Consider the following 21052-nt stretch of genomic DNA (forward strand, 5'->3'; position numbering starts at 1 on the left):
TAGTTTTGTATCCTACCTGTTGTTGTCTCTAGACTGTCTTATGTTTCTCCAGTGCATACAACTGACTAGCTAACTTTTTTGTTTTATCTGGAAACAGATATATTGTAGTTTTGTGATACTTATGTGTATTATACTTCTGTTGTCTTTTAGGACACCTATAAGTATGTCACTTAGGTGTGTCAATCCATGGAGATCCCCTTTCACTGATGCTGAAAACCAGGTCATAGTCGAAGGGTTTCAGCAACATGGTGCTTTCCTCCTGGAAACGGAACAGGATGATATGGCCTGTACAATGCAAATATAGCAGCATATTTTTCATGATGTCAGTGTTATGGCTGACCATGGCAAAACATATGAACAGGTGCGACACAGGGCCACTGACATTTTATCATCTGGAAGGAGGTGAGCAGCTGCAGTGGCCTGTATACAAATGGTTACCAGTGGAGGGACTTCTAGGAAACCACCACTAACCCCCAATGAACAGTTCTTGGCCAATCTGAGAGATCCAGAGAGCTCCCAGGAGAGTGTAGTACAGCATATCCTGGATGTATGCACAACACCTTCCGAGACAGCTAGCACATCCCAGGAGGAGGTTTCAAGTTAGATTTGATATCTCAACAATTGAAAACTGTTGTATAGTAAAACAATTGAATTGAATAAGTTAATTCTGTATCACATCTTTTTTGGAGTGGGGGTGAAGATTGCTACAGTTATAAGCTTAGTTTGGAGTTGTCAACCATGTTCTTGTTCAAAGTACTGTTAATGCACAAATACAGGAGTAAATGCATTATCCCCTTTGTTACCATTACTTGTGATGATGTTGCCCTTACCTCTTGTTTCACTTCTTTCTGGAGTATAGTGCTGTATGCCTTCTGGAGGTGGTAAGCCAAATATTTTTATGTCAGTACTGCTGAGCAATTTAAAGAATATTGTAGTTTGTGATATTGATCTCAGGCTTGTATGTATTGCTGAACTGTCTGTATTAGTGGCAGCACTGTTAGTTTATTAGCATATATTGCACTATTGTAATACAGGTATTAATGCATTCCTGTGTTTTTTGCTTTTTATCACAGGGGATCATGGCAGTTGGAGGATGGGGCCTGTGCCACCTGATGTCAGTATATCTGCAGACTCTCATGATGATGGTGGCCAAACTGAGGCACAGTCAGGGGGGTGCAGAGGTTAAATCTGACACAGAGGTTAACATACGGCCATCCCCTGCATTTCCATTGAACACAGCCAGTTGGCTTACTCCTACCCAGTCCAGTGAGTTCACAGATATTGGACAGGTGGACTGTGAGGATATTTATCAGGGAAGTATGGATACCATGGCTGCAGTGCCTGTTGAGTCTGTCTGTAGCCAAAGACACAGGACAATTGATAGGGATGCTTGGAGGGGGCCTGCTTCCCTTCCCCCACCTGGTGCAGGTGTCTCTTCCTGTGCCACTCAAAATATATTTAGGGCCGTCATGGAGCCACAGGCACAATTCCATAGGTGCTCAAGACAAATGCTCAGGGTTATGGATGTGGCACAATCTGACATGCCGGACTGCCTCCACTCTGTTGCCAAATCACTGGATCAGATTAATGACATGTTGGAATGAGGATTGTCTGTGATGGGCAAGGTGTGTCTGTCATGGAATGAGCAGTGTCTGTGATAAAACGTCTGCTGGGAGGGGAGTAGGTCAGCCACATCATCTGCTGTCAGCCAACATGGCCATGACCGATCACTGTCCTATATGGCAGTAGTTCCACTGCTCCATCAGTGAGTATGCTGTCCACCCCCAGATGTGGCAGGTTATGGGATCAAGGTCCTGGGCATCCCCATGAAGGGAGCTCATCCAGCAGACATCAGTCACATTCAGGTAGCAGCACTGTATCTGACCATGTGCACGGATGTGCCAGTGCAACTCCTGGCAGAACCAGTTCTCATAGTCTTACCTCGTCGATGCGCGTATCACATCTGTCTGACAGAACAAGCCATAGAGCTAGCACTGACCTTTGCTGTGTTCTACAGAGACTCACACACCAATTTCACCTGGAGGCCCCTACAGAAACACACACAACAGTTACTCCGTTTGTCTCACTTGCCTTTTGTCATTTTTTCCCAATGTCTGCATTCTTCTCCTTCCTACTCACACACACTCACTGACCTTCTATGTCAGCCTATGCCTCCTGCTCCCATACACACAACACACTGTGCAAGTGATGATTACTGTGCCATATCCCTATTTTCTGTATTTTGGATTCGGGGATACAAAAGCTGTGTCTGATGCTCAGGTTGCATAGCTAACTTAGTGCTTAGGTACTTGCATTTGTGTTGTTGAACTGATCATTGTACCTTTGACTTATATTGGCCTTGCCAATACTGAACTGCAAAAAAAAAGCTTTACTGGTGCTTCCTGATACCTCAGCCACTGCCTTCAAGGGATAATCATACACATGTTCACAGTCACTTTATACAAGATTAATTACCAAATTAACACATTCCATTAAAATAAAATGAATGCCCTGCCATTAAAGTGCAAATACTACTACAAAACAATAAATTCAATATAAATACATATGGCATTTTTCAACAAATAAACATCAAACATTAAGATTTAAATATTGATTCAGTACAGCTGGATGCAATGTTTCAAAAACGATAATAAACTTGGCTTCTATCAGCAACAGTTCATGCACATAATCATCACCCAGATTACATTTGGGCTTGGCCAAAACACTAAAAACAAACTGGCATCAGAAACACCATGTACTGAATAGAAATGATGGGCCACAGGACTTTCCAATCTAATGTTTCTTATGTCCCCCAAATGTTCTATAATATGTCTCTTAACCATCCTTTTTGTTTGCCCATCACACCATCTAGTATGTATACAGCCACACCCTATGATGTATACCACTCCACATGAGCAACAACTGAAATTGCTCATGGCTTTGTAAATCCTTTTATTAATTTTGATGCCATTTAAGTTTTTCACCCTCGTGCAAACTTTGCATTTTCCACATGGAAAACAACCTACACAAAATCCATCAATTTGTGGTTTACTCCTATTAAGCAGTTCCTTTAAATTCAAGAACCTATGTGAAGATGTTACCCTACTAGGGGATAAACCACTGGTACTTTCACCCTGAGAAACAATAGGCTAAAATCTCATACCCAGCTCCTTCAGAGTCTCAGGGATACAAAAGCTATGTCTGATGCTCAGGGTGCATAGCAAATTAAGTGCTTAGGTATTTGCATTTGTGTTGTTGAAATGATCATTGTACCTTTGACTTATATTGTCCTTGGAAAGTTAGGCAGATGATAGCATGATTTTACAATGCTTTAGTGAATGCTCTATTAAGGGTATCGAGGTCAGAAACTGTAAGGTGTACCATTACTTTCTAACTTCTCTCTTTAATGATCTTCCAGGACAAATATATGGTGCACATCATAAGTCACACCATCATATTCAGATCTTAGGATTGTATGTCAGCACTGTAATCAAACCTCATCAGAACAGTAATACAGTATAATGCACTGTTTTGCATGTACCTCTACAGACACATGCAGCAGCTGGAGAGACCACAGGACTTTCTCAGAAAGATAACACAGGGCCTATAAATGAAGCAATGATGTATGTAGACTAAAAGCCATGTCACTGTCATCTGTCTGGTATTGGATGAGGTGACATCCGCTTGGCATCCTCATCAGTCTCTGACAATGCCTTGGTGGGATGACCGCATATCTAAACATCTGATATAGCTGATGACATCAGCAGTGTCCATTGAGAATATGGTAAAAGCAGTGCACCACATGCTGTGGTAAAAGGCTCTCTGTAATGTCAAGCAAGAGCACACACGCACACCCACAGTTAACTGCAGGGAAAATAGAACCTTTACCTATCTAGGTACATAGGCTACAGAACACAGTATGTAACACAAGTGCCATAACACAAGTCTGACTTTTACAAGACTGCAGCTGAACTTATAGTATATGTCATCATCAGCCCATGTCTGAGACAAGATGTTGGCCTGCATAGATTCATAGCTTCATAGGTTCATACGAGATTACTACCATAATGGCCCAAGGTTCATAGGAGTTTATTAGGCTAATGGCCCTAGGGCCTTGTCAAGCCTACCTGATCTGGACCATTATTCCCTTATAGACCAAGATATGTAGTCCATGTTTGCAAATCTATGATCAGCACTAGTTGACCCTATCTAAGAGTGACATAGGTGAACCCTTCCGGGGTAAATCTGTGATTGCCATCCAGTTGTCCCAGTTACTCTTAAATAGGGTCATTGAAGATCTCAGTCTCACATGAAATGGGAGTTGGTTCCATAGGAATGGCAATTTCTTGGAGACATATCTGTCTCTTCAGCATGTTCTGTTGATGTTGCAGGCTAGTTTAAGGTTAATAGAGAGAGTGGGTCTTGTCCCATGTAATTTGCGGAGGTGCAGCATTTCCATTAAGGCAGGGTTCGGGACTGCTCTGTAAACCAGCCACAAGTCACTTCTTAGCAGTCTATACCATACAGAGTGCAGTGACAGGGCCTTAAGTCTGTCCATGTAGGTAATGTGTTAAAAGTCCCTGCAATTTCTTAGTGAAAAACATCTGAGGTTTCTCCAGCTGCTGCAGGTGTCTGGTGAGGTACATGCAAAAGGGAGCACTGTACTCTAATACTGGTCTGATGAGTGACAAGTACAATGGAGTTATAACATCCTTAGTCTTGGATGCTATGACCTCACTTATGAGGTGTGCAACATAAACCACCTTCATTACCATTGTGGACACATGAAGATCAAAGGTGAGATTGCCATCAATTTGCATTCCTAAATCTCTTACCATTGGGTTAGAACACAGAGGGGTATTATTAATATTGTAATTGCAGGGACTTCTACTTTGCTAAAAGGGATAATAGTGCATTATTCTGGGTTAACTTTAAGTCTGAAGTTTTGGCAACAATCATTTATGTATGTAAGCACATTTTGTGGTATGTTGACATCGTTTGGGGATCCAATGATTACACCTATTTCATAGTCATCAGCAAACTTGTTGAGCTACAGGCCATCTTTTTTTCACCTGTTTTTCTGAGAAATACATTCCGGGCAGTAGGGGTCCCACCACAGACCCTTGTGAGACACCACTGGTACCAGGTCTGCTGGTAGAGGTAGAATCCACAACTATGACTGTATGTGTTCTGTTGGTGAGCCATTTGGCTACCCATCTAATGACGTATGAGTTAGTCCCCAGGTGGGTGAGTTCTGCAATGATACCTCAGTGGGGGATTGTATCAAAGCCCTTGGCTAAGTCAAAATAGGCAGTATGTACTAATTTGCCTTTATCCAGGGCTTTGCTGACAGTCTTGAAGAATTTCACTAGGTTTAACAGGCATGATCTGCTCTTGACAAAACCAAAGTGTGTTGGGTGAAGAGTTTGAAGGTCACCAATGTTCTTGTTCATAAGGTCCAAGATTATTCTCTCCATGGCCTTACAGACAAGGCTGGTCAGGCTTATGGGTGACAGACAAGACTGGTCAGGCTTATGGGTGTATAGTTGCTTGAGTCGGTTAAGGGACCCCCCTCTGTGCAAGAATATCATGGTTGCTGTGTTCCCCTCTGCTAGGACAATACCAGTAGTTAGGCTGTGGTTGAAGGGAGCACCTAGTGGTTCTGCTAACTTTTGCTTTAGACTGTTTAGTAAGCAGTCTGGGATGTTATTTTGTCCCATAGAGGCTGTGTTTTTGGCATTGAGGAGTGTAATTATGGCCTGTTATTTCGAGATAATAGGTAGAGAACTGTTGACAGGTATGCTGTGGGGTATGATTGGTGGAGGCAGGGGTGTGAAGTTGTTGCCAAACATGTCTGCTAATGGGTTGGTTATATCCTCAGGTAGAGTATGTGTGGTACCATACACTTTGAATTTGGTACAAAACCAGGGCTTTCCTTTTACATTACAGACATAGCTAAAGAATGCCTTGTGATTATCCTTAGTTACAGACACCAATTTAGTTTTGTAATTAGCTTTAGAGGACTTTACAATATGTCTAATTTGCTTGTTCAAGCTATGGAGGGTGTTCTTCTGCTGAGACTGATCCCTCTTATTCCTGGGCATCAGTTTCTTTCTCTTGCTGTATAATCTATATATGCTAGATGACTATCAGGGCACCATGCTTGTTGTGAGCAAGTATTGACCCATTCTGATAAAGGTAAGACTATACACTTGTAAAGGTGTTTATACAGGGCACTTGTGTACACCTCCGTATAGGAGTCTTCACTGTCAGAGGTGGCAGTACGTTTGAAACTATATATGCCATTGCTTAGGAAGCTATAGTTTGCTTTCCAGAGATTTTACTACCTTCTGGTTTATGAGGGGGTCAGGTATATCTGTTACATTGAAAGTGACTGATTTATGGTCAGACCTTACCAGGCAGGGTCTCACACATGGGGTGTGCAGTGATCTCCCATGTTTGTGAGTACTAGGTCAAGGACATTTGAGCCCCTTGTGGGGCAGCAGACTAACTGTTCCAGTGCATTCATGTTTACAAAGTGGAGGAACTTTAGGGTAAGCGTGTTTGAGCTCATATATGTATCCCAATCGATGGAAGAATAGTTACGGTTACCCATGTCTAGGATGTTTGCCTGTATTATGAGTGAGTCAAGTAGGTCCAGGAAGGCACTGTGTGTTTTCCATAGTTCATGTTGGTGGACCTGTAGCTAACAATGACATGAAGTTTTTTTTCCACAATTAGATGGACTTAGAATAACTCTAGGGAGTTGTACTACTTAACCAGGCTTGAGGTGTACTTGTCTTTTATGAAGATGGATACACCTACTCCTTTGGTTCTTTCACATTCATTTTGTGGCCTGAATGTGTGGAAGCCATTATAGCCTTTCATGGCCAGAGTACTTTATGTGGCCCTAAACCATGTGTCTGTGACCGCACAAACATCGACATCTTCCCAAGAAAGACATGCCTCTACTGAGTGTAGTTTCTGATTTAGACTCCTAGCATTAAGCAGCATAACCATGAGTTTGTCTTTTGCGGATATTTTTATATCAGGAACTTTGTTCTTATGACATTGCCTAAAAAAGTCACTATGAGGGAGGCAAGTACCTTTGCCATTAACCATAAGGCAAGGGTGATGGATGAAGACCACCCCTCGTAAAGCAGTGTGGTCTGTCAACCATATCATCTCAGCCTGACAACTACTGGATCTCCCTGGAATGACATTAGCTAAGCCAATTTTTGATGTTGACAGTTCTTTTGTTTGTATTTAGTCATCATCCTGGGTGATGGTAGAATGCGGCTTAGGGCTATGGGCATACATGTCTGGGACACATAATCTGAGAGGTCAGTCATATCTCTCTTCATATAGTCTCGTGAGGTACATCTCAAGCCATTTACTCCAATATGTTTTATAATTTATTTTATTTTACATTTGTTTACCAGGAAGGTCTGACTGGACAGTGCTGTCCGTTTTCACCAGAGGCCTGGGCAGAAACAATCCAGAACAATTGCTAACATACTATACATAAGATATTTACACATTCAGTTATAAAAATACAGCAGACAGCATATGATTGCATAAGATATTTACATAAGCATAGAGATTTAGACATACAATTAAAAGTATAGCAGGTAGTAACATATCATGGTTGTTCATACAGTATGTTTAGTAGAGATAATCTTGAAGATGTACTGAAGATAAGACAAGAAAGGAAAAACTAAAAAAGGAGGATAATTTAGACAGGTTCATATGAGGTGCATTGACATTTTAAGGGAAAGCTTTTCAGCTTAATCTAGGGGAGGGTTAGTGGGCATAGATTGGGCAGTGGGAAGTAGGTGACAGTGAGCTGGTAAGTAACATGTGATAATATATAGTGCATCTGTGGGAGTTTTAAAGAGGCTGGATAGTAGGTAGGGGAAAGGAGTTAAAATATGTCAGCCAGGTGCTAGGCAGTTGCATGTCCAGGAGTTGTTTAGGTGGGAAATAAGCTGTTTTTGAAGATGGTTTTATTAGGTTGCACCCTGATTTGTAGTGGTAGGGAGTTCCAAGTCTTGGCAATGTTGCTAAAATACAGGGAGTCATCAGAGCTGTAATGGCTTTTGGAGATTGCGATTAGTGCCTTGTTAGTGGATTGAAGTTCTCAGTTATGGGAGTGGAGGATGATAAGGTCTTATAAGGCTGGAGTTTTGTCAGGTTGGTACAGTCTTTGGTGAGCTCGAAGAAGTTGATTAAGAGCTAATGTGTTAGGGAGTTCAAACCAGGAAAGCTATTTAAAGGCCTGACAGAGGTGGGTGTGGTAGGAGGAGCTTGTGGCAAATTCTACTATTTGTTGTAGCATACTGATAGCTTATTTAAATTGCTCTTGTTTAGATTAATTAGGACAGGAGAAGCATACAGTAAGGTACAGAGAAGATGGGTACGAGCTAGGGTAACTTTACTGTTGCTGGTTAGGAATTTTTTACATCTGTAAAGAGTACCTAGTTTTTTGTTGATTTTGGTTATTGTATGAGCTAAGTGTTTGTCAAATTTCATATTATTGTCAATAATGAACCCTAGTAATTTGGTTTGTGGGACAGGGGGAGATAGGCGTATTATCTAATGCAGAAATAGAAAATGGGAGAGTAGGTGCTGCTGCTTTGGAAGGATGAAAGAACATACGTTGGGTCTTTTTAGGATATAGTATTAGCTGGGAGTTTGTTAGCCAGGTTTCAATGGATGCAAAGGCTTCTTAGGTCTTGATTTGAAGTTGTTGGAGGGTGTGGGCAGAGCAGATTAAGGTGGAGTCATCAGCGTATTGAACCAGGTTTGCTAGAGGGATGGCTTTGTGAAGATTATTTGCAAATACAGTGAAAGGTAGGGGTCCAATGACTGATACTTGGGGTACTCCAAGTTTTACAGGAAGTAGGGGCAAAGGGAGTTTTTCCACTGAACAGCTTGTTGGCATTGGGAGAGATAGTCCTGAAACCATAATAGAGAGGGGGTAGTTAGTTTTAATTCTGAGAGTGATGTTATTAGTTTTGTATGGGAGACTATATCAAACACCTTTGATAAGTCAAGGAAAACTGCAGACACTAGTTGGCCATTGTTGCATTGCATATTTACTAGGTTACTGAAATAGATGAGTGCAGTGGTAGTGCTATGGTTGGGGAAGAATCCATGTTGAGTTTTGACAAGAAGATTGCTGGAGAGGAGATGTGTTAGGACCTGAGTGTGGATACATTTTTCCATTATTTTAGCCAGTGTAGAAAGCATAGCTATTGGGTGGTAGATTGTTAGGTCAGTGGAGTTGCCCCCTTTGTGAGTTGTGAGTTGTTGGCATTGGGAGAGATAGTCCTGAAACCATAATAGAGAGGGGGTAGTTAGTTTTAATTCTGAGAGTGATGTTATTAGTTTTGTATGGGAGACTATATCAAAAACCTTTGATAAGTCAAGGAAAACTGCAGACACTAGTTGGCCATTGTTGCATTGCATATTTACTAGGTTACTGAAATAGATGAGTGCAGTGGTAGTGCTATGGTTGGGGAAGAATCCATGTTGAGTTTTGACAAGAAGATTGCTGGAGAGGAGATGTGTTAGGACCTGAGTGTGGATACATTTTTCCATTATTTTAGCCAGTGTAGAAAGCATAGCTATTGGGTGGTAGATTGTTAGGTCAGTGGAGTTGCCCCCTTTGTGAGTTGATATAATGTTGGAGATTCTCCAGAGAAATGGCACCTTTTGTCCTGAGATTGATCTGTTAATGATTACAGAGACTGGGCAGGAAATAGCTTTGGTGGCTATTTGTAGGAATTTGGCAGGTAGTTTGTCTACTGCTAAGGTGGTGGGTTTAAGTTTGGTTAGGTGTCTATAGATTGTGTAAGTTGGTACAGGTTGAAGGGTGAAGGAGTTAGCATTATTTGATGGGTTATATAGTATAGTCGGGGTTGAGAAGTGTCTGTTGACAGCTTTAATATAGAGTTGGTAAAGAACTCATTGAATTGGGTGGCTGTGTTTATAGAGGTGGTGTCTATGTTTGGACGAGGGGTTGCTGATTTGCCTGATTGGAGAATACTGTTTATAGCGGCCCAGAACTTTTGTGGTTTGATATCATGCTTAGTTTGAATTTCACTATAGTATTTTTGTTTATCTAGTCTGATTTGCTTTATTACAGTGTTTCTAAGTTGTAAGAATGTTTGCCTATTAGGAGTAGTTTTGTATTTGTGCCAGGTGTTCCATGCTTTGTCCCTTTGTTTCATAAGTTGCCTAGTGCTCTTGGTAAGCCATGGGGCATAGATGCTTTTAGTGTGGATCTGTCTTGGTGGAGTAAGTTGGTTGAGAAAGCTTAATGACAGACATGTAACTGTGATTGCTGTTAAGAGACTTGAGTGTGCCCATGGCTTTGTGGATCCTGGCACCTGACAGGCAGCTGAGCATGACTTTCTCCTTGTACAACCTGGAGAGGGGGACATATGTGTGTCTCACTATGGATTCAGCTATGACCAAGACATTGGTTTTGAGGTTTTGCTTTAAGGGCTTAATGGGAGAGACCCTGATACATTTGTTTTTATGGTAGTAGGTTCTGTTGTGACAGCCATGTGCAGAAAGGTTTCATTTGCAAGGACTTTGCCCTTTCAGTTAGCTTCTAATGAGTACCTCTATGTATGTGGGTTTATGTGTTGTGAATTTGGTTTGTTGAGGAGGTGAAGTATGTCTGCTGACAACCTATTTGATATCTGGTTTGCTGTTACCTGAGAGAGAGGGAGAACATTTATTCTATATTCATTGTATACATACATCTCTCACATATTGTATTGGTAAGTTTTGAGAATGCATGGTTATCACTATACATAAGGCAATAGAAACCTAGCTGTGTAAAGACACAAGCAGCCTTATTAAGCATATTTAAATCATCATTGTTATCAGAGTAAGTTTGAGAGCAACTGGACCTGTGTATGGGGATATAGGTGCCACCCCAGAGGCTGTAATAACAGTAATCCTCAATGACCATGTTCAATTGCAAACTTGACTACTGGATGTGTGATTGTACAGTCACCTCTGAGCTGGTACTTATGTCTCTCATGGACAGGGCCAGCTGGTGCTGCTCACAAACACACACTGCTAACACCAACCCTCCAACTGTGCTCAATAAAGGGCTTCTTACACACCCTATTGCTATTAGGCTAGTAGCTACATATGAATCTATGAAACTTTGTGCTTATGCAGGCCTCAGACCCAGTTGTCCTCCACATGGCCTGCTGATGCCATCTATTATAAGTTCACTTACAATCCTATATGAATCAGACATGAGCTGTGGCACTCGCATTGAGTACTGAGTTCTGTAGTCTTCTCACTACAGTCCAGTGGGTGGGTTGGTGTGTGTGTGTGTGTGTGTGTGTGTGTGTGTGTGTGTGTGTGTGTGTGTGTGTGTGTGTGTGTGTGTGTGTGTAGACAGCAGAGCAAATGTGTGTATCTTACAGTTACTTTTCCTCTACCATGCAATGACAGTACTTTGATACTTGCTCATGCCTATACATCCATTTCATAAAGCATCCTAACCTCTTACTGCATGATCTGTTGATGTTATTTACTATAAGTTTACCTGCACTCCTGTATAAGTCAGACTTGAGCTGTGACACTTGGGTAAAATACTGTGTTCTGTAGTCTGTGTATTTAGATAGGTAGGGGTACTGTTCTTACTACAGTCATCTGGGTTTGTGTGTGTCTAGACAGCAGACCAGATGTGTGCATTTTGCAGTTACTTCTCTACTAACATGCAATGGAAATATTTTTGTACTTGCTCATGCCTACACATCCATTTTGTACAGGTCTCCTAACCTCTTATCTCCTGCATGGCCTGCTGATGTCATCTACTATAGGGTCAGCTGCAGTCCTGTATAAATAAGACTTGAGCTGTAGTGTTTGTGTAAAGTACTGTGTTCTGTAGTCTGTGTACGTAGAGAACTAGGGTTCTATTCTTACTGAAGTCAAGTGTGTGTGTGTGTGTGTGTGTGTGTGTGTGTGCGTGCGTGAGCTGTTGCTTGATATTACAGTGACCATTTTAATCCAGCATGAGGGACACTGACATTACCATATTCTCCTTACCAGACACTGCAGATGTCATCAGCTATAAAATGTTATCTGACATACTCCAACTCAGACTTGAGCGGTGGAGCTTGCCATAAATACAGAATTGTGTAGTATGTTTACTTAGATAAGTAGGTGCTCTGTTTTCACTGCAGTCAAGACAGTGTGTGTAAGCTGTTGCTTGACATTACAGTGAGCATTTACACCAGCATGTGGGACACTGTTCAGGAACAATCTCTCTAGTTCGGTATATATTTCTCAGAGGTACAGGCCAACATGGAAGGACTGTGGCTGACTAAGTTCACAGATGACTGCAAACTGGGCGCCATAATTGACTCTCCAGTCGACACTAGCTTCCTCCAAAAGGGCCTCATAAAAACAGACAACTGGTGCCAGAGCCATGGCCTCAAGCTAAATGCCAAAAAGTGTATAGTCATCCCCTTTGGCAAAAACAAAGTGCCCACAAATTACCACATCGGTGGTACTCCATTAAGTACAGAAGAAGTAATTAGGGACCTGGGGACCCAAGTTGATAGCAATCTCTCATTTGACAACCACGTGTCCAAAGTTGTTAGAAAAAGATTTTATATGGCCCACCTAATCATGAAGGGATTCACATCTAGATCAGGGGAGGTCATCGTGCCTCTTTACTCATCCCTCGTCAGGCCCATAATTGAGTACAATGCCCCTTTTGGGATGTTCCTTACCAGACACCTGCAGCAACTGGAAAGACCCCAAAAGTACCTCACCAAGAGGATCAAAGGGCTCAAACAGATGCCATATGCTGCCTGGTTAAAGAAACTCCAGCTCTACTCAGTGGCATACCGCCTGCTCAGAGGCGATCTGTGCCTGACGTATAAAGCCATGTCCAACCCAGAATTAATGGACATGCTGCACCTCAGAAAATCCAAATCCCATCGAGCTACGCACTCGAGAGACATGAACCTCAGCACTGAAATAAATAGGACATGCTGGAGGGACAGATTCATAACCTAGAGGCTCCCTTCACTCTGGAATAAAATCCGAGTCTAGGTTAGGCAAAGTCCCTCATTGACTCTCTTCAAGAGGAATCTTGATGAGTGGATAGGAGATCGTAGGTTTACCCCGGGTATCACTTCTGTGTCACTATTAGACAGAGGCACAGTATACTAACCTTGAAAAAGGGCATAGCAAAAATAATTTAAAATGGGTGGCGAAAGCCAAACACACTCTGGCTAGGCTTATAAATGCCCTAGGGCAGATAGCCTAGTATGAACCTATGAACCTATGAACTGTTATCTTGTCCTTAACAGAAACTGCTGATGTCATCAGTTAAAAAGTGTTGTCTGACAGACTTCAAGTCAGACTTGAGCTATGGTGCTTGCCTTAAATGTAAAGTTCTGTAGTCTATATACTTAGATAAATAGGGTTTCTGTTCTCTTCAAAACACAAACCGTAAATGAAAGAAAACCATTTAGGCTCCCGCTACTCAGCATGCTTTATTGACAAAATTGACGTTACCTGATTTGTAAAAACATTTTTGTCTAACGCTATGGTTAGACTTCTTCAGACGAACCGACAAACATTTGTTAAGTAAAAACAGCTTATTTTTATAACAGCTATTTTATTTAGAAGCCTGCCAAATTCAAAAACCTGACATGGCTTCTTAAAGTCACAATGCTTTTATGATTGTAAAATGATGAAATTTACTTATAGTCACTAAAATTATTCAAGTTTATAAAATGTGTCACTTTAATTAATTACCTAGTACATATGTAAAAGAGTATATATATATATATATATATATATATATATATATATAAGTGTATGCATAAAACCTATCAAAAATTGATTAATTTAAAGATAAAAATCACTCGTAAATTAAATATATAATTTAACAAACGCATTAGAAACTAGAATAAATGAGAAGTAAGAATTTATCATATATAAAGTATATCATGTAAAAAATTGATGAATATACATAAATTATCATTCTAAGCTTCTTAATTTTAAAAGGCACATTAAAGAACATTTCTCGTTGAGACCAGGATAGGTGAAAGCGTTTAACCTAATCTGCCATAAAAGTTCACTTTTTTTCCAGCAATAAATTAAAAGGTCCCCCTCGGATGTCCTGTTTAATCTGATGAATTACTTTGAAACAAAATTTGTGCTCAGGATGATCCGAAAGATGTCTTGCTAAGGCGTTGTCTTCTTTTCGCAAATTAATACTTCTTAAATGTTCATAGACTCTATCTCTTAATCTTCGCTCCGTCTTACCTATGTAAAAAGACAGGCATGCTTGACAAATTGCTGCATAGACAACCCCTTTGGAATTGAAGTTATATTTACCCTTAGTGTAAATTTTAGTTCCATTTATCATTACTTTAATACCTGTAATAATATATTGACAATAATGACAATTGCCACATTGTACCATTCCCTTGTGGCAAGTCATCAAATTGATATCTTGATGCATCTGGAACATATCTTTAAAGTTAAAACCTTTTTTCCATATGAATTTCGACATGGACCCTAATTTAGATATTAAAGTATGATCTTCATGAAGTAAATTCCAATTCTTCAGGAATATTTCTTTGATGCTCACGAAGTCCAAGGAGAATCGTAAAATATTGCCACAAGAGAATGGTACAATGTGGCAATTGTCATTATTTTCAATATATCATTACAGGTATTACAGTAATGATAAATGGAACTAAAATTTACACTAAGGGTAAATATAACTGCAATTCCAAAGGGGTTGTCTATGCAGCAATTTGTCAAGCATGCCCATCTTTTTACATAGGTAAGATGGAGCAAAGATTAAGAGATAGAGTCTATGAACATTTAAGAAGTATTAATTTGCGAAAAGAAGACAGTGCCTTAGCAAGACATCTTTCGGATCATCCTGAGCACAAATTTTGTTTCAAAGTAATTCATCAGATTAAACAGGACATCCGAGGGGGACCTTTTAATTTATTGCTGGAAAAAAGTGAACTTGTATGGCAGATTAGGTTAAACGCTTTCACCTATCCTGGTCTCAATGAGAAATGTTCTTTAATGTGCCTTTGAAAATTAAGAAGCTTAGAAAGATAATTTATGGATATTCATCAATTTTTTTACATGATATACTTTATATATGATAAATTCTTACTTCTCATTTATTCTAGTTTCTAATGCATTTTGTTAAATTATATATTTAATTTACGAGTGATTTTTATCTTTAAATGAATCAATTTTTGATAGGTTTTATGCATACACTTACATATATATATATATATATATATATATATATATATATATATATATATATATATATATATATATATATATATATATATATATATATATATATATATATATATATATATATATACTCTTTTACATATGTACTAGGTAATTAATTAAACTGACACATTTTATAAACTTGAATAATTTTAGTGACTATAAGTAAATTTTATCATTTTACAATCGTAAAAGCATTGTCACTTTAAGAAGTCACGTCAGGTTTTTGAATTTGGCGGGCTTCTAAATCAAATAGCTGTTATAAAAATAAGCAGTTTTTACCAAATGTTTGTTGGTTCGTCTGAAGAAGTCTAACCATAGTGTTATACAAAAACGTTTTTACAAAGCAGATAACGTTAATTTTATCAATAAAGCATGCTGAGTAGCGGGACCCTAAGCGGTTTTCTTTCATTTTCTGTTCTCACTGTAGTCAACTGGGTGTGTGTGTGCTGTTGCCTGACATTACAGAGAACATTTTACCAGCATGTGGGACACTGTTATTTTGTCCTCAGAAGTCACTGTTGATATCATCAGCTATAAAGTGTTGTCTGACACACTCCAAATCAGACTTGTGCTGGGGCACTTCCATAAAGTTCTGTGGTCTGTAGTTTGTGTACTTAGATAGGTAGTGGTTCTAGTCTCACTGAAGCCATCTGGGGGTGGGGGGTGTTTGTGCTCTGGCTTGATATGACAAACAGCCTTTAACACTAGCATGTGGGCATTGCTATCACCATATTCTCCTCACCCTACGCTGGTGATGTCATCAGATAAAGTGTTGTCTGACACACTCTAAACCAGAATTGAGCTGTGGCACTTGCATAAAGTACTGTGTTCTGTAGCCAGTATACTTAGATATGCAGGGGTTCTATTATCACTGCAGTCAGCTGAGTGTGTGTGTGAGCTGATGCTTGACATTATAGAGAGCATTTTACACCAGCATGTGGGATACTGCCATCTTGTCCTCAACAGACACTGCTGTCATCACCTTTATTACATTTTTGGATATGTAGTGCTCCCACCAGGGCAGGATCAAAGACTGGGCTGGGGGCCAGATGGAAGCCACATCATCCTATACAATAAAGTTTACAGTGACATGACTTTTACTCTATCCACATACATCATGGCATGATGTGTAGGCCCTGTGTTATCTTTTGGATAAATCCCTGTGGTCTGTCCAACTGCTACATGCATCTGCTGAGGTAAAATGTAAAAAATAGCATTATACTCTATTACTGCTATAATAAGATTTGACTACAATGCTGTCATATAATCCTAATATGTCAATATGATAGCATAACTCATGATCTGCACAATGTAGCTTTCAATAGCCGTGTGCACACTTGGTGGTCAAAGTTCAGATTGCTATCTAAATGTGTTCCCAGTGCTTGCAGCACTGTTTTTTTGTATAGCAGGACTGTTATCAATGCTATGATTAACATGGAACTCCATTTTTCAGATGGACAACATTACAAAACTATATTTCTACATTTATTTGTAGATCATGTGCCTTTGTCACCATTCAATTGTGTGTGTTAGCTCTACCTGTACTATGTTATCACCATTGGTGGACTGATTGATTGCACACAATATGCATGAATCAGCAAACTTGGTAAACCAAAGGCCATATACTTTAGCCTGAACTATTGAGAAATACAGTTCAAACTGTGAAGGGCCAAGCACAGATCCCAGGGTTTGACAAATAGTCTGAGAAAAATAATTGTGAGTCAACCATCTTATTTGGCATGTTGAAGCAGTAACCCCACAAAAGTGCTAACCTTTTTCAATAAAACAGTTTTTTATACATTCTTGGTGTTCAACAGAAGTTTATCCTGCTTGGACCGTTTTGGTTGACTCACAATTATTTTGTCAGTGAGGCAAATGTTTACCCATCACCTGATGGAAGGTTTAAACCCCAGTTAGGGGTTTCATCAATGATAACCGCATGTCTAGTGTCAGAACTCCAGGCCAGATCACATTAGATAGTATGCACTGTATTACCTTCCTTCAGACCTATTTCATGGAATGAATGTACCGTGACAACATCACATATCACCTATGGCTTGACACTGTGCATACACCTAATAGAAAACCACAGTTCAGTACACCCTCCACATGACCTATATTCCCATTCTAGGGTATACAATAACATGCGTCCAACTGAGTTGGTGGGACAGCACCTGATGCAAGCATGTACAGAGACATCTTGACTTTCCTTGATTGTGAGGTAGACCAACATGTCATTGTGGACCTCTTCTACATGTATACTAGAAATATTCAAGGTGTACTGAACATCAGGTCCATTATATCTGATAGATGTCCACAAAGAGGACATCGAGAGCATGCATGATGACAACAGTATTATCTTGTGGAACTTAAACAGGTGAAGGCATTTGACAAAAAGTCACACTATGGTATTCAATCAGCACTGTCACACGTGGCCATAAACAGCTATATCACCAAATGGTTATACCAGTATATGGCATACATGGCATCTCACTATGCTGAAATGTGTGATGTGACATATATCTTAGGTCCAGTAATCTGGTCAGTACATCAGGAGTGTCTGCTAGGCCCTTCCCTGCCCCTTAGTTAATTGATGAACATTACAGATGGCATAAACATGCTGTGTCCAAACAGCTGCCTGAAGGACTACTGCTTGTGGGCAATCATTGTCTCCAACTGTAATATTAGAATAATACACAAAGTATCAACACATACCAGAGACTGCTGCCACAGCCATGGCAACACCTGCATTGGCAATACACATGGAGAGATGTGTTGCATCAGGAAATAGACATACCACCCAAGTATATGTGGACATCACACCCTATAATCAGACCAATAGGTATGTGACCTGTGTCCAAGGGTAGAGGGTAAGTGGTTCATACAACAGCATGAGGTCACATTGCTGACTACTCCCTTGACTATAACACAAGTACTGGCTATGTGAAGGAAATACACATCAGAGGCCATACTAACATCATGGTTCCCAGCCTTCATCACACCAATAACTGAGTGCAATGCACCCTTCTCCATATACCTCCCTACACATGTTCAAGTGATGTGTAACTGAAGTGTACCACCTTTGTCACAGTGTGATGTCACACAGCTTATTGTCCATACCTAGGTATTTTTTTTGGTGAATATGCATGACTGCCTCATGGTACGGAACACCAATCAAGTTGTTACACCAGATGCACGTGTACTACCGGTTCACTTTATGCACTAACTGCATACATAGGTGTTTGACAACATTATTGGCATGTATATCATTTGTTACAGTGTGAATTGTGACATAGATATATGCCATGCACACAAGGCAACTAGTCTGTAGTGCCCATACTGTCACATTCAGGCAAAGCAGTGTCCCTCCTAACACCTTCTGCAGATATTACAGTACCAGGACAGTGTACATGGTTAGCCTCATAGAGTGTGAATGTATCATACTAGTTGTCCAGTGCATGTCCAGGCTCATCTGTTGTCACTCCACATCACATTTTATGTCAGAGGCATGGGATTATTAGTGGTATTATTCAGATATTGTTAACGATTGTGATTGGTTCTTGTAATGTTTGCCATGATCCTTTACCTGTGGCCACCATGCTGGAGACCTCTGCTGGGAGTACACTCATATTCAGGTATATAAGTTTGCACAGCTTCCCAGTACCTCAATTGTATGCCAGATCCCTGACAGATGTCTTCTGTGTTATTCATATAAGGATGCTTTTCTTACACACACAACCTACATATTGTTATGTCACCTTGTGTGACAGACACAGACAACATATTTTCACTGTACAGTCTGTATTGTACCATATATATGTGCTAGGTGTTGCTGCTACAACCATCTTCCATTGATATGCCCTCCTATGCTGTACATGTGGGAGTTTCACCTGTACTCTTTCATGTGTTCATTCCTACAATTTATCTGTGTGCCTCTATTCAATACACACTCTTCCCCTGAGTAATCATTTTACATGGCAGTCCCATGTCCCGTTACAGATCATCAGCACAACTTCAGCACAAAATGCCAGGAAGAGGATATCACAGTACTCTGCACTGTAGGTACACTATCCTGTACTTTGTTTGGACCATATACTTCACATTCATAAGACTCAACTGTCTTGATATTACCAGGATGTCCAGATGTTTTCCTTATTAAATATGTGGCTTTCTGCCATATCACAGAGATGCTGTCTGGACAGATGTGACTCAGTATTATGGACATTTGGGTGCATATCACTCAGTTGTTCTGTTCTGTGCAGAATGTCCAGTTTTTGTCTCATATTTGTTATATTTTCCTCATAGCATGTTTTCCTTGCAAATTATTGTTATGACATTGCAGAGTGCAATCAATAACTGATGATTGACATTTGAGTTTCAAATTTCATACTCTTCAGAAAGTTCACACTAATGTAATACCTATATATTCTAACAACTTTATAAGTACTGACGTGGCATATTAACAATATGTCCATATGTCTGGCCCTTTGTCTTCCCATTTTTATGGCTTTATCCAAATTTCTCGCACTAAGAGGAAACTCATTCCCATATGACATTTATATCAAATATGTCCCTATTATTGGTTATTTATCCTCTCATTAAGTTGGTCTCTGTGCAGATATGTTACACTAACAGAACAACAACTATTTGTACAGCCAGATATCTCAGCTGTACAGATTTGTTTTTCAGAATGCCCAGATTTTTCCTTATATTTTTGGCCTATTTCTTATACAATTGTAGTTTTCTGGCAAATTGGTACATTTTTTAAGGTTGAAGTCAGGAAATAATTACAGAGATTTGAGTCTCAGACTTCATACCCTTTAGAAAATGTTTGCAAATGCAAAACCTGTCATTCTATCAACTTTTCAAGTTTCTAATAGCAATATTTAATGTGTGTCCCTAGTTTTTGTCCTTTGTCCCATATTATGTATGGCTTTTGCCCATATTTCTAGCTATAAGAGTTTGATAATTTATATGTGTACAGATGTGGTGATGATTGTGGCATTTTGTGCAAATCAGCAAACCATCCCCCGGATTCACTAAAGCTTGCACGGAGTGCAAGATTGGTGCAGGAGGCCATGCAGGCAAAACGTCTGCCGTGGGATCCAGAAACAGCATGCAGGGGCATGCACAGGTGCTCCTGCACTAATCCTGCACGGAATAAGCCCTGGTATGCAAACCACCCAATTTGCAGATGAAATCCATGCAGATGAGGTGATTTTGCAATCCAGGAAGCTTACAACAGTTCATGCAAGACTAGTGCTATCCACAGAAATGTACTTGGTTAGTAACCGAGTACATTTCTGCAAAATGCAAAATGGAGCTATGATAGCTCCAAATAAAGGCTGCATATCATTGAGGAAGCATGCCATTGGCAAAGTATAAGGCCATTGGCATTGCAAATAATACAAAAAAAATCTTTATTATTTTTCGTCGCTCCCGGCTATTTAAACATAGGGTAATGGCAGTGGCACACAAACGGGATCAGGGGGAAAATAAGAAAATAAACCTAAAATAAGCATTCTAATTAAAATCAGTATTCTGCCATGCAAGTTAATGGCAGACAGAAGACAACCTGGCCAGTGAGTAGTGGTTGTTATGGGGGGAGGCTCAGTGTGAGATGTAACTATGCATTAGCAGGCAATCCTATGCAAATGAGGGGAAGGATAGTGAATCCCAGTTTTCCCCAGCATGTGAGGCAGGTCCCAACAGGGTAAGAGTATGA

This window comes from Protopterus annectens, chromosome 3.part0, assembly GCF_019279795.1.
Source record: "Protopterus annectens isolate FY-2018-M chromosome 3.part0, PAN1.0, whole genome shotgun sequence".
Lineage (NCBI taxonomy): Eukaryota > Metazoa > Chordata > Ceratodontiformes > Protopteridae > Protopterus > Protopterus annectens.